This window comes from Mus musculus, chromosome 10, assembly GCF_000001635.26.
Source record: "Mus musculus strain C57BL/6J chromosome 10, GRCm38.p6 C57BL/6J".
NCBI classification, from domain to species: Eukaryota; Metazoa; Chordata; class Mammalia; order Rodentia; family Muridae; genus Mus; species Mus musculus.
This window is the reverse complement of record NC_000076.6, coordinates 91814996-91826641: the sequence shown is the minus strand read 5'-3', so window position 1 is coordinate 91826641 and position 11646 is coordinate 91814996.

The window sequence follows — 11646 nt, the reverse complement described above, 5'->3', positions numbered from 1 at the left end:
GCAATGCCCTCCCTTCTTAAAAACTCTGTGTTTGGAGCTGAGAAGATGGTCCACTTGATCTGATTTGGGATTCTCGGCACTTGTGTGGAAAACCCAACAAGGTAGCAGCAGGCCTTGTAAACCTGGCAGAGATGTGGGAATCCCTGACCCTTGGGCCAGGTAGACTTTTGGGTCTGTGAGCTCCAGGTTCAGTGAGTAAGGCCCTGTCATGGTAAGAACATGGGAACAAACAGAGTAAGACATCTGAAATTGACCTCTGCTCTTTACACACCCATGTATCAGCACCCATGTATATACATTTACACATGCATACATAAAACACACATACACATGGATGTTGTAGAACAAAGAAGGTGATACCAGAAGCTAATTTCAAGGGAGGGATCCATTCTCAACTGCCCCAAACCTGATAAAATTCCTAATGAGCTCCTAACCATTGTTCTGCTTTTTCTTAGACTTTCTGCTTATTTCGTGTGTGGTCAATTATCCCTTAAACACATACTTTCAAAATAACCACCAGTCAAAATCTTTCCCACCACTGTTACAAATGGAAGAATTTAACCTGCACCATCTCTCTCCATTTTCCTATCATTAATAAGTAAGAAGTTGCCAGAGTTTGCCTACTAAGTTTTTTTTTTAACTAAGTTTAGCACAAGTACACAGTACCAAAAACAAACAGAAATGCTCCCAGTGACACTGCTAATCCTGTGTCTCATACTGTGTCATGCTGTGACTAAGGTAAGCAGATAGAAATCGAGCCAAGGATACAGGTCGTTATTACAGGGTCTCAGCAATCAAACCCTTGGATGCCAAATACACCCTGCTATTAGAAACAGCAGGGCCAGAAAGCCCAAGTCAAATTGCCTGGGAGGAAAAACAGGTGTTGCATTTTAGGCTTCTGTCCTCTGCTCTTTGTGGCACAGTAGAAGCCACTGGACAATCCGTTTCACCAACAGCAACAAAGACACCTCAGTAGACTCCAGTGCCAAACACAGGGTGAGAAAATAGTCACTGTTTGTCAGAATATTACCACACTTCACAAAGTAACTCTACACACATCCCCTGCAGTTGGGAAGATGGGGGCGTGGTTATGTGTCCACTCATAACCACACCCTTGACTAGGAGTAAACTCTATAAAAACAGAAACTGCTTGGTTTGCTTGCTGCCATAGCAACTGTGCTCAGTCTACATGCGGCCCAGTCATCTGGCAGATGTCGAGTCAATACTTGACCAAATGATGGCCACCACAGATGCTCTTCCCAGTTGACCTACTGATGAAGACAGGAAGACAGAAACTGGCCAAGCAATTTTAAGGTAGGAAACACACAAAGTGAACAATTTTGCCTTAGCTAAAACTCAGAAATGCCTTTGGCCCTGTTTGAGCTTTGCCCTTTCAAATGGCCACAGATGTCAAGGGTGTTTAGGTTCTTTGACTCTGACCTGGCCAGAGGCCAGAGATGCCAGGAGGAAGAGTTGTCATTTTGTTACCTCTCTCCCCTCTAAGTGAGCACACATACATCCTCTTAAGAGGTGGCATCTCACCCCAGCTTCTGCTTTGAGTCTTGTCAAAAGACCCTAGCCTAACAGTTTGATGATACCCCATTTTGGGGGACCACTACTGCTCCACAAACCTCTGCCTTCTAACTCTTAAGCACAAACCTCTGAACTCAATGAATGACTTTCTAAAACTCACCCTCCCTGTTGTTTGCAGAACTCATTCTTCAGGTTCAGGGGCCAAAAGACCCAGAAGCCACTGGCTTGGGGAAGCTTTGGTGGCCTTTGTCTAGCACAGCACTTTAGCTCTCCAAGATTAAACACCTGAGGTAAGGAAGTTTCCATTGCTCTCAAAGACCTCTCCATCTGCTCAGATTATGACAAAGCTGAGAAGAAGTCAGATCATAGCCTACAGCAACATAACTAGCCACAGGTAGCCCAGGTGAGAGCTGGCATACAACATAGACACCCCAACTCCTAGTTCCTATGAGTTCTCAGATAATCAATCTACCCCTTCTTTCACATAGCTTATTTGCCCCACATATTTGTGTCTGGCCTTTAGAATCAGTGAAAATGAAGTTTCAGAGAACATTAGCCCTAAGCCAACATTTTGGTCACATAGTCAGTCTGAGCCAATATGAATAGACAGGTGATAGGTTTAATTTCCAAGCCTCAGTGGCAAGAATTATGAGGAATGGATTCATGGTTCCTTTCCTCATCCAGTGCAAATGTCACTCTACCAGAAAAATCACAATAGAATGAGCACACACTCATCTCCATGCTGAGTTTGAGCAGACCTGAATATTTACATTCAGCTTTTTAAAATAAAATAATAAAACAAAAAGGCAAAGGAAGCAGAGGAGGAAAAAGAGGGGTCCAGAATAGCTGTGTGAATGTTGGTCTCCCATGGTGAGAATACAGCACTTTTAGGGTACATGCAGGGGCTGCCTTGCTGTGAGAGCCAGGAAGGACTCAGGCAAAAGGAAGGTTGAACCCCAGGAAGCAAGGAAAGGCATGAACATCTAATTTCCTTTGATTTGATATGATGCTAAATAAAACTCAGCAAGAGCCCTGAGAACTCAAGACTCTAGTGACAGCGTGGGGGCAGGGTGTGTATGTGAGGGGTGTACAAAGCGAACACTGGTAAATCTTTTTCCTTTAACACTTTGTAGTCAAGACTTTGAAATATTTTGTTTTTATTTACCCATTCTTTTATTGACTTCACAATGAACACCAAATCCTACGTGCCAGACTAGGTAATGGATAGATGTAAAAGAAAGTTACCGAAGTGTAACTTCCAGGGAAGCTAGTATCTAATGTTAAAGAGAAAAGCCGAAGCCTCCGGATGCCTGATTCCCTGCATCCCTATGTTAAAATCCAGTCTTGCAAAGTGATAGTTTTAGAAGATGTAGCCTTGATGGTGATTGGACCATGAAGGTGAAGTCCTTGTACATTGACCCGTGTCCCCATCAAAGAAGCTGCAGAGAGCTGCCCTTTCCCTCTTGCCACGTGAAAACTCCCTGTAAAATACCACCTACACTCCAGAAAGCCATTACTAGAAACTGAATCCATCCACACCTTCACTTTGGACTTCCCAGCCTCTGTAGCTGTGAGGAATTTGTTTCTGTTGTTATAATCCACCTAGATTACATAATTTTGTTTCAGCAGTGTGGCTAGACCAGAACAGTTATAAACAAATGATTGGATTGGAGGACAGTGCTTCTTAGGTAATCCTTAAGGTCTCCTCCAGTTCTGTGACAAATAAACCACATCTTTGCTGTCTTGGAGCAATATAAATTTATTTTCCCTAAGGTCTCGAGGAGACATTCCTTCCCAGGCTCTGGTGACTCTAGCATTTCCTGGCTTCTGGTGGTATCAGTCTAATGTCTGACTTCTCCTACATATGACCTTTCCCTTGTCTCCATTTGTCCCCTCTGTGTGTGTGTCTAGTACCTTGTCATGAGTCTTCACCAAGATAATTCAGGGTGCTTGCATGTCAAGATCCATGAATTGATTGCATCTGCAAGGACTCTTTCCAAGTGAGATCACATTCACTGGTTCCTGGGTGTGGCCACACATATGAGAGGTTTGACATTTAATTCACTATAGGTAATAAAGCTACTAAAAGAAGGGCCTAGTAGAGAGCACATGTAAGCTGTATTTGAAATAATACATAAAAAATTTCAGGAATTAGGCAGGAAATGTATGGGCAGTGAGCTTACCATTATGGTCTGTAGGGCAGCAGGAGCTAATTTAAAAAGATGATGGTTAAGTATAAACGAACAGCAAGCATGTCCTGTTTCTGAATGGTAATGTTAATAAATAAAGTAAGGAAAAGAAAACAAAATCAAGGACATATTCTCCTTACTCCTGGGTTCTGATTTGTAAATGAATCTCGGCTTCTATACCATAGCCAATATGTTAAGTCAGAATGTTGGGTCACCAACATAGTAAATCAAAAATACAAAATTTGAAATCCTATCCTAGAGCTCATATTTTTCAACACTAGAGGTGTTTAGTGTCATACATTTCCTAACAAGTTGAATTAGAAGGAATCTGTGGCATGATATGGAGGGAGGGGAACTTTCTCTTTGATGATGTCCCAAAGGTAATGTCATTTGGTGACACAATGCTAGTCACAAAGAATGATTGTATGGTTACTAAGACTTGTAAGCATGCAGCAGTATATAGTGAGGAGAGTGAAGGATTCTATTTTAAGAGCATTAGGAAAAACCTGAATAAGAAATACATCCAGTTTGTAATCTACTGTGAGACAGTGTCAAGTGAGATAGCCACTCTTTTGCCATCATGCTTAAACTGCTTAATTATGCTCAAGAGTTATTTGATCCTGTCAGGCCACCCAACTTTTAATGCTCAAGCCTATTCTTTAGAAAAAGACTTTGAAGCATTGCTTTTGGGGTTCAGAAAGTTTTTTAAATAACATGATCATCAAATCTCACAGATGTAGAAAAATCTGAACAGAATACAGGGATGTTGTCTTGATGTCCAGCAATCCTATGTCTGGCTAAAACATGGGAGAAGAGTATAAAGTTGTGTGTAACCAGCAGCATCTGCTGTTAGGGTCCTTGATAAGTGACACCATGCCAATCTTATGCACTGCTTGCCATACCAAAATTAAAAACGTAAGACAACATGAAAACTGTGAAGGATGGGATGGAAAACATGGAACTTGGGAGTTTGAATGACAAAAGCCTGGTAACGAAAACAAAGAGTTGTTCTCTTAAATTTTCCTCCACACTTGATCAAAAAAAAAAAAAAAAAAAAAAAAAGGTGATACACTAGAACATGAAGTCATTAACTGTTGCATGAAGACAAAGTCTTTTGGGATTGTGTTCTACCAGGTGTATCAGAAGTATTGTGTTAGGCTGAGAGGTTCTTCTTACTGGTTTTCCACAGACGTAGATACAAATGAGGGAGCTTGTACTGGATAGTTTTGTGTCAACTTGACACAGCTGGAGTTATCACAGAGAAAGGAGCTTCAGTTGAGGAAATGCCTCCATGAGATCCAGCTGTAAGGCATTTTCTCAATTAGTGATCAAGGGGGAAAGGCCCCTTGTGGGCAGGACAATCTCTGGGCTGGTAGTCTTGGGTTCTATAAGAGAGCAGGCTGAACAAGCCAGGGGAAGCAAGCCAGTAAAGAACATCCTTCCATGACCTCTGCATCAGCTCCTGCTTCCTGCCCTGCTTGAGTTCCAGTCCTGACTTCCTTGGTGATGAACAGCAGTATGGAAGTGTAAGCCGAATAAACCCTTTCCTCCCCAACTTGTTTCTTGGTCATGATGTTTGTGCAGGAATGGAAACCCTGACTAAGACAGAGCTGTAGGTATGTATGTAGTCACAAACATCTGTGTAATCTGAACAGAGATAAAGAAGTGAAGACAGCTCAAGAGAGCTGCAAGGCCAAGAAATCAAGAGTTTATGAATTGATGTACTTTCCCCAAAAGTTGACCAGAAGTCCCTTACACCCTCTTGAGTCTAGCTTGTTGAAGGTATCTTTCTCCAGATCCTACAGCATATTAGATGTGTTGTTTATTTATCACATATGTGTGTTCACACAGTGTTTTATTTCAGTGCTAGGATCGAACACAAGGCCTTGGGCATGTTAAGCAAATGCTCTGCTGAGATGTGTCCCCAGCCAAGTGGAACCATCAGTAGATTTCCAGTTTCATTTGTGAATTTTTGAGAGAGAGAGAGAGAGAGAGAGAGAGAGAGAGAGAGAGAGAGAGATTGAGGTTCATTTTTTTCTGGTTCCCTTCAGTATCTAAGTGTTATATATAGACTTTGGATAATTTTATTATTGGTATATGAGGTTGAGCCAGACTTAGTTTTTTTTCTTCTCCAGATGCGTCATCCAAACAGGTGTCTATGAGCAGGACTTTTTTAAATGACACCTTTTCTTTGATATGTGGTACAGTCATCTTTGTAGAGAGCATGATGGCTTCCTGAAATAGTCTAGCCCTCCGTGAGTCACCCACACTCTCCACACCTGAGATTATCACACTGTTCCTAAGATCATAGTAAGAGAGGATAAAATGTTTGATTGGATGTGTCTTGTGTCTTCATGCTGGGTTTGGTTTTGTTTTGTTTTGTTTTGTTTTGTTTGTTTTGTTTTGTTTTGTTTTGTGTTTTGAGAGAAGGGGTCTCTATACCCAGACATCTGATGCTACTTCATCAGTGGCTCTGCGATGAAACTATAATGTACCTTTCAGGACAATTTCTCATGATAGCACAACCCCTTCATCGGTGTTCTTCACTGAAGTGCTTAATGGCAGGAACCATTACTAACTACTCAGTAAGTAGAGTTGATTTGAATTAATACTGATGTCACAACTTAAAGAGACACTGTGACAAATGAGTGACTGAAACCAAGGGGTCAAGAGGAACTGAAGCATAGATTAGCATGGGGCAAAAGCCTTGAATACGGTCCAATAACGTTCAGATATCTTCCTTAATAACATTCGAATAACTGCCTGCTAAGCTTTTGGTCTGTACAACTTACTGCACTCAGTTTATGAAGTTTTAGCTTTTAACGATAGAGTAAGACCAAAACTACATAGGAGACTCAGAACAGCTTCACTTAGTGTTATATTTGGGTTGGTGTCTTTTCAAGCTTTATGGGAAATAAAAAGAAACATAAGTTGGTTGTCATAGAAGTTAGGCAATGATCTATATTTTTAAAGCAGTGTGCCTTAGAGCTGGACTTCACTTGCAATTCAATATATTTTTAGTTGATGCTGAGGAAAAATTCAAAATGAAATTTTCCATTACATAATTAAGTGTGCAGAAGAGCTTTTAACTGTATTCCATCGAGAATATGTTATAATGAAATAATGGTTATCATAGTTAGCACATCAGCTCTAAGTTTGACCCCAATATATCAATTATACTGTACATCTGTATAAATTCTTTTTCTGGTTAGTTTTAAACATCAATTTGACACAATTAGAGTCACCTGGAAAGTGAGCTAGTCAAGGGATTGTCTCGGTCAGGTTAGCCTTACAGACATGTTTGGGAAATTATCTTGATGACATTAATTGGGATGAGAATACTTTGTGTACAGTGGGTGGTACTATTCTTTAAGAAGGGGATTATGAGTGACAGAGAGCAGGCAGAACATTAGCATGTGTGCATCAGGCCAAAGGTCTCTGATCTTGACTATGTATGTAATATGACTTCTTGCTTCCTGTTTTATCTGCCGGGACTTCCCCACAATGATGAACTGTAATTGGCATTATAAGCCCAAATAGAGCCTTTCTTTAATTTTCATTGGTCTTGGTATTTTATCACAGTGACAGGGAATGAAACCAAGTCACCTCCTAAATCCATGCATATACACAGAAACACACACATAAGGGATGACTGAAAATCAGTTATTTATTTTACTTCTCAGGGTCTTAGAGAAACTTTGCAGAAGGTGGAGTTTTACTATCTTGTTCTTTCACTGTTTTCAGCTCTGAGAGCTGAAGCTAGGACCTAACTCATGCAAATACTAGACCACTGAACTCTATCTTCAGACTTGAAGGGAGAATTTGAAATAGAGTGCAGTTAAGTCCTCCAAAAATTGCGAGTGCTTGCTCAAACTATGAAGCTTAGAATCTCCAAGTTCTACATGATAAGCCCAGATATCTGAGAAAGCATCTATACTTCTATACATTTGAAGATTATGATATGTAGTTCTACCAGAATAGTACTAATGGACAAACACCAAGAGTGAACCTCTGTGAACTCATGGGGCAGCTCACAGATATACTAATGGACTGTATTACCTTCAATAAAATAAAATAATAGAACAAGGCCCCTCGATGAGATTATCGTGGTATTTTGTGCATGTTCTATGGGCCTTCACAAATGCTCTGCCTTTGCTTTCTATCGGCAATGCCCTCTTCATCAAAAGCTCTTTGGAATAATCACTTTACTCAGTTTATTATGTTATATGAAATGTCTATGTACATTATGGCTTTCAATCCTTCCCCTGAACTTATGAGTAAATGCCAGCATGCTCTTCACTCTGCCTGTAAACCACTGACGAATGCAGAAGTTAAATAACTGGATAAGTAAATACTCAAGTCTTATTTCAAAACCCTAAAGGCCTAATGAAGTTATGGTGTGGAAGCCTTTTACTCTTTCCTCTCTTTTTCATGACCACTTGATTTGTGACGTTATAAGACTTAGAGTAGTTTTCACTAGACTCAAGTCCAGCTCCAATCTCTTCTCCACCAGAGTCCTGGGCAATTCTCTTGATTCATCACTCTCTGACAAAAACAAACAAACAAACAAACAAAAAAAAACAGTTCAGATCCTTAAGAAGAAGATTATGAATGAGAGAGAGCAGGTAGAACATTAGCATGCATGCATCAGGTCAAAGGTCTCTGCTCTTGACTATGTATGAAACGTGACTTACTGCTTCATGTTTTATCTGCCTTGACTTCCCTACAATGATAGACTCTAGTTGGAATTGCAAGCCAAATAAAGCTTTTCTTCTTTAAGTTGCCTTGGTCAGGGTATTTTATCACAGCTGCGGGAAATGAAACCAAGATGCCTCCTAATTCCTTGCACATACACAGAAACACCACTTTGCTTTCATTCCCATTTGAAAAAAAAAGTCACCAAAAGAAATATTCATAATTTCTGTAACCCAAGGGTATTTCTGCAAAGTACATGGGATTAACTTGAAAGGATATGGAAAGACAAAAGCCAAGTGTTTGAGCTGGAAAATTGGTGACTTCGTTGTTCATCACAAAAGTAAGCCCACTCTGATCTATGTAACCTACTACCTGAAGCAATATCTTGAAAATCACATGCAGCTGTCAACACTGAGAGATGAATGGAAGACTACCATGTGGATCCTGACTGTCCAAATATTCTGGCTTAGTTGCTGGATCTGTGACACAAGGTACCAGGCTACATGTTGTCCTTGGGCTCTAGGTAAGGATTTTTCACCTCTGTTTGTCTATTGACTCAGGGTTGTGGGGACATTAAAAGCACTAAAATGACTGTTTTAGTGGAATTGCTCTACCTCCAAAATCTGAACAATGCCAATTATCTGGTAATCATTTCCCAGTGTGTCTTTTTATTGGCATGATCTTCAGTAGGATTCTAAAGGTCTAGGCAGGTAGCAAACTTTTGCTTAGGGCACTGTACACATAAGCATTAGGAAGAATTACATTTTAAGTGATTGTTGCCAAGCACAGAGTAAAACCACTTTTGGAGAAACTCACATACTTTGTCAAACAGCAGATTGAACCAGAGAAATCGGAAGAGAGTGGGAATAGCTTTGAGCAGCTCTCGCCCACTTGGGAAAAAATTTTGTCACATTTTGAAAGATCTCACAGAAAGATTTTGAATTCTTGCAGACTCTCTAACCCATGCTAGAAATCTCACCAGTATTAAATGGTGAATTATCTATAATGAACAGCAACAAATAACTTGAGAAACTTTTCTTTTCCTTGTTTCTTTGAGAGAGAAAGGATGGTTCATGTAGCCCAGGCTGTCTTCAAGTTTGATAGATAGGCAAGTGTGGGAAGCCGCCCTCACATTTGCCATTATAAGATGGCGCTGACAGCTGTGTTCTAAGTGGTAAACATAATCTGCACACGTGCAGGGGCAGTTTTCCCGCCATGTGTTCTGCCTTTCTCGTGATGACAACTGGGCCGATGGGCTGCAGCCAATCAGGGAGTAATACATCCTAGGCGGAGGATAATTCTCCTTAAAAGGGACGGGGTTTTGCCATTCTTTTTCTCTCTCTTGTTCTTGTTTTTTCTCTCTCTTGCACTCTTGCTCCTGAAGATGTAAGCAATAAAGTTTTGCCGCAGAAGATTCCGGTTTGTTGTGTTCTTCCTGGCCGGTCGCGAGAACGCGTGTAAGAGTTGGTGCTGAGACCCGGGACGAGAAGATCCGGGGCGAGAAGACCTAGGACAAGAAAACCCGGGACGGTTACCATCACCGGCGCAAGGAAGATCCCTCATTCCGGAACCAGAACTGCGGGTCACGGTCATAAAGGTTCCCGTAAAACAGACTGTTGAGAAGGATCCAGCCTGGATTCAGAACTCCTCAGCTGGGGAACGGTGGTAATGAAGTGTTCCCGTAAAACAGACTGTTGAGAAGGATTCAACTGCGTGAATTCAGAACTCTTCAGCTGGGGAATGGTGGTAATGAAGTGTTCCCCGCAACACAGACTGTTGAGAAGGATTCAACTGCGTGAATTCAGAACTCTTCAGCTGGGGAACAGGGTACCCGTAAGTATAGCTTTACAAGGTAAGTCTGGTCTTGAACTTTCTAACGAAATTCAAGACAGTCTATCAGAAGTAAAGTGGGAAATAGCTTTACAAGGTAAGTCTGGCCTTGAACTTTCTAATGAAATTCAAGACAGTCTATCAGAAGTAAAGTGGGAAATAGCTTTACAAGGTATGTTTGGCCTTGAACTTTCTCTAGTGTTAGAAGCCCTTTTGTTCCTTTTCACATGTTATCAAGTGGTTAAGGCAGGGCTGAAAATTCTGGATGAAATTCAGGGCAATCTATCAGAAGTAAAGCGGGGAGAGAGAGTAGGAGCAAAGAGGAAATATGGTACACAAAATAAGTATACAGGCCTTTCCACGGGTCTTGAACCCGAGGAAAAGTTAAGGTCAGGTAAGAATACCTGGGGAGAGATTGGAAGGAAGGAGAAGAAAAAAGAAAAGAAAAAAGATCAATTAGCAGAGGCTTCTAGGAGAAGGAGCCTATACTCATCACTAGATGAGCTCAAGGAGCCATTTCTTAATAGTTCTGAATCAGATGAAAAGGCTATTAGGGCCTGGAAGGCACTCTCCCGAGCAGGTGAAGCCACTGGACAACTAACAAAGATCGTCCAGAGACCTCAGGAGTCATTCTCAGATTTTGTGGCCAGAATGACAGAGGCAGCAGAGCGTATTTTTGCAGATTTGGAGCAAGCCGCACCTCTGGTAAAACAGCTCATTTATGAGCAAGCCACACAGGAGTGCAGAGCGGCCATAGCCCCAAGAAAGAACAAAGGTTTACAAGACTGGCTCAGGGTTTGTCGGGAGCTTGGGGGACCTCTCATTATGCGTTACTTCCATTCAGTATGAGAAATTTACTAGGGCAGCTAATTTGTCAAAAAGTCTTTCTCAGTATATGTTACAGAATTGGACGGCTGAATTTGAACAGACACTTCGGGAATTGAGAATTGCCATCATTCAGGTCAACTCCACGCGCTTGGACCTGTCCCTGATCAAAGGATTACCCAATTGGATCTCCTCAGCATTTTCCTTCTTTAAAGAATGGGTGGGATTGATATTATTTGGAGATATACTTTGCTGTGGATTAGTGTTTCTTCTTTGGTTGGTCTGTAAGCTTAAGGCCCAAACTAGGAGAGACAAGGTGGTTATTGCCCAGGCACTTGCAGCTCTAGAACATGGTGCTTCCCCTGATATATGGTTATCTATGCTTAAGCAATAGGTCGCTGGCCATTCAGCTCTTGCACCCCACGAGGCTAGTCTCATTGCACGGGATAGAGTGAGTGTGCTTCAGCAGCCCGAGAGAGTTGCACGGCTAAGCACTGCAGTAGAAGGGCTCTGCGGCATATATGAGCCTATTCTAGGGAGACATGTCATCTTTCATGAAGGTTCAGTGTCCTAG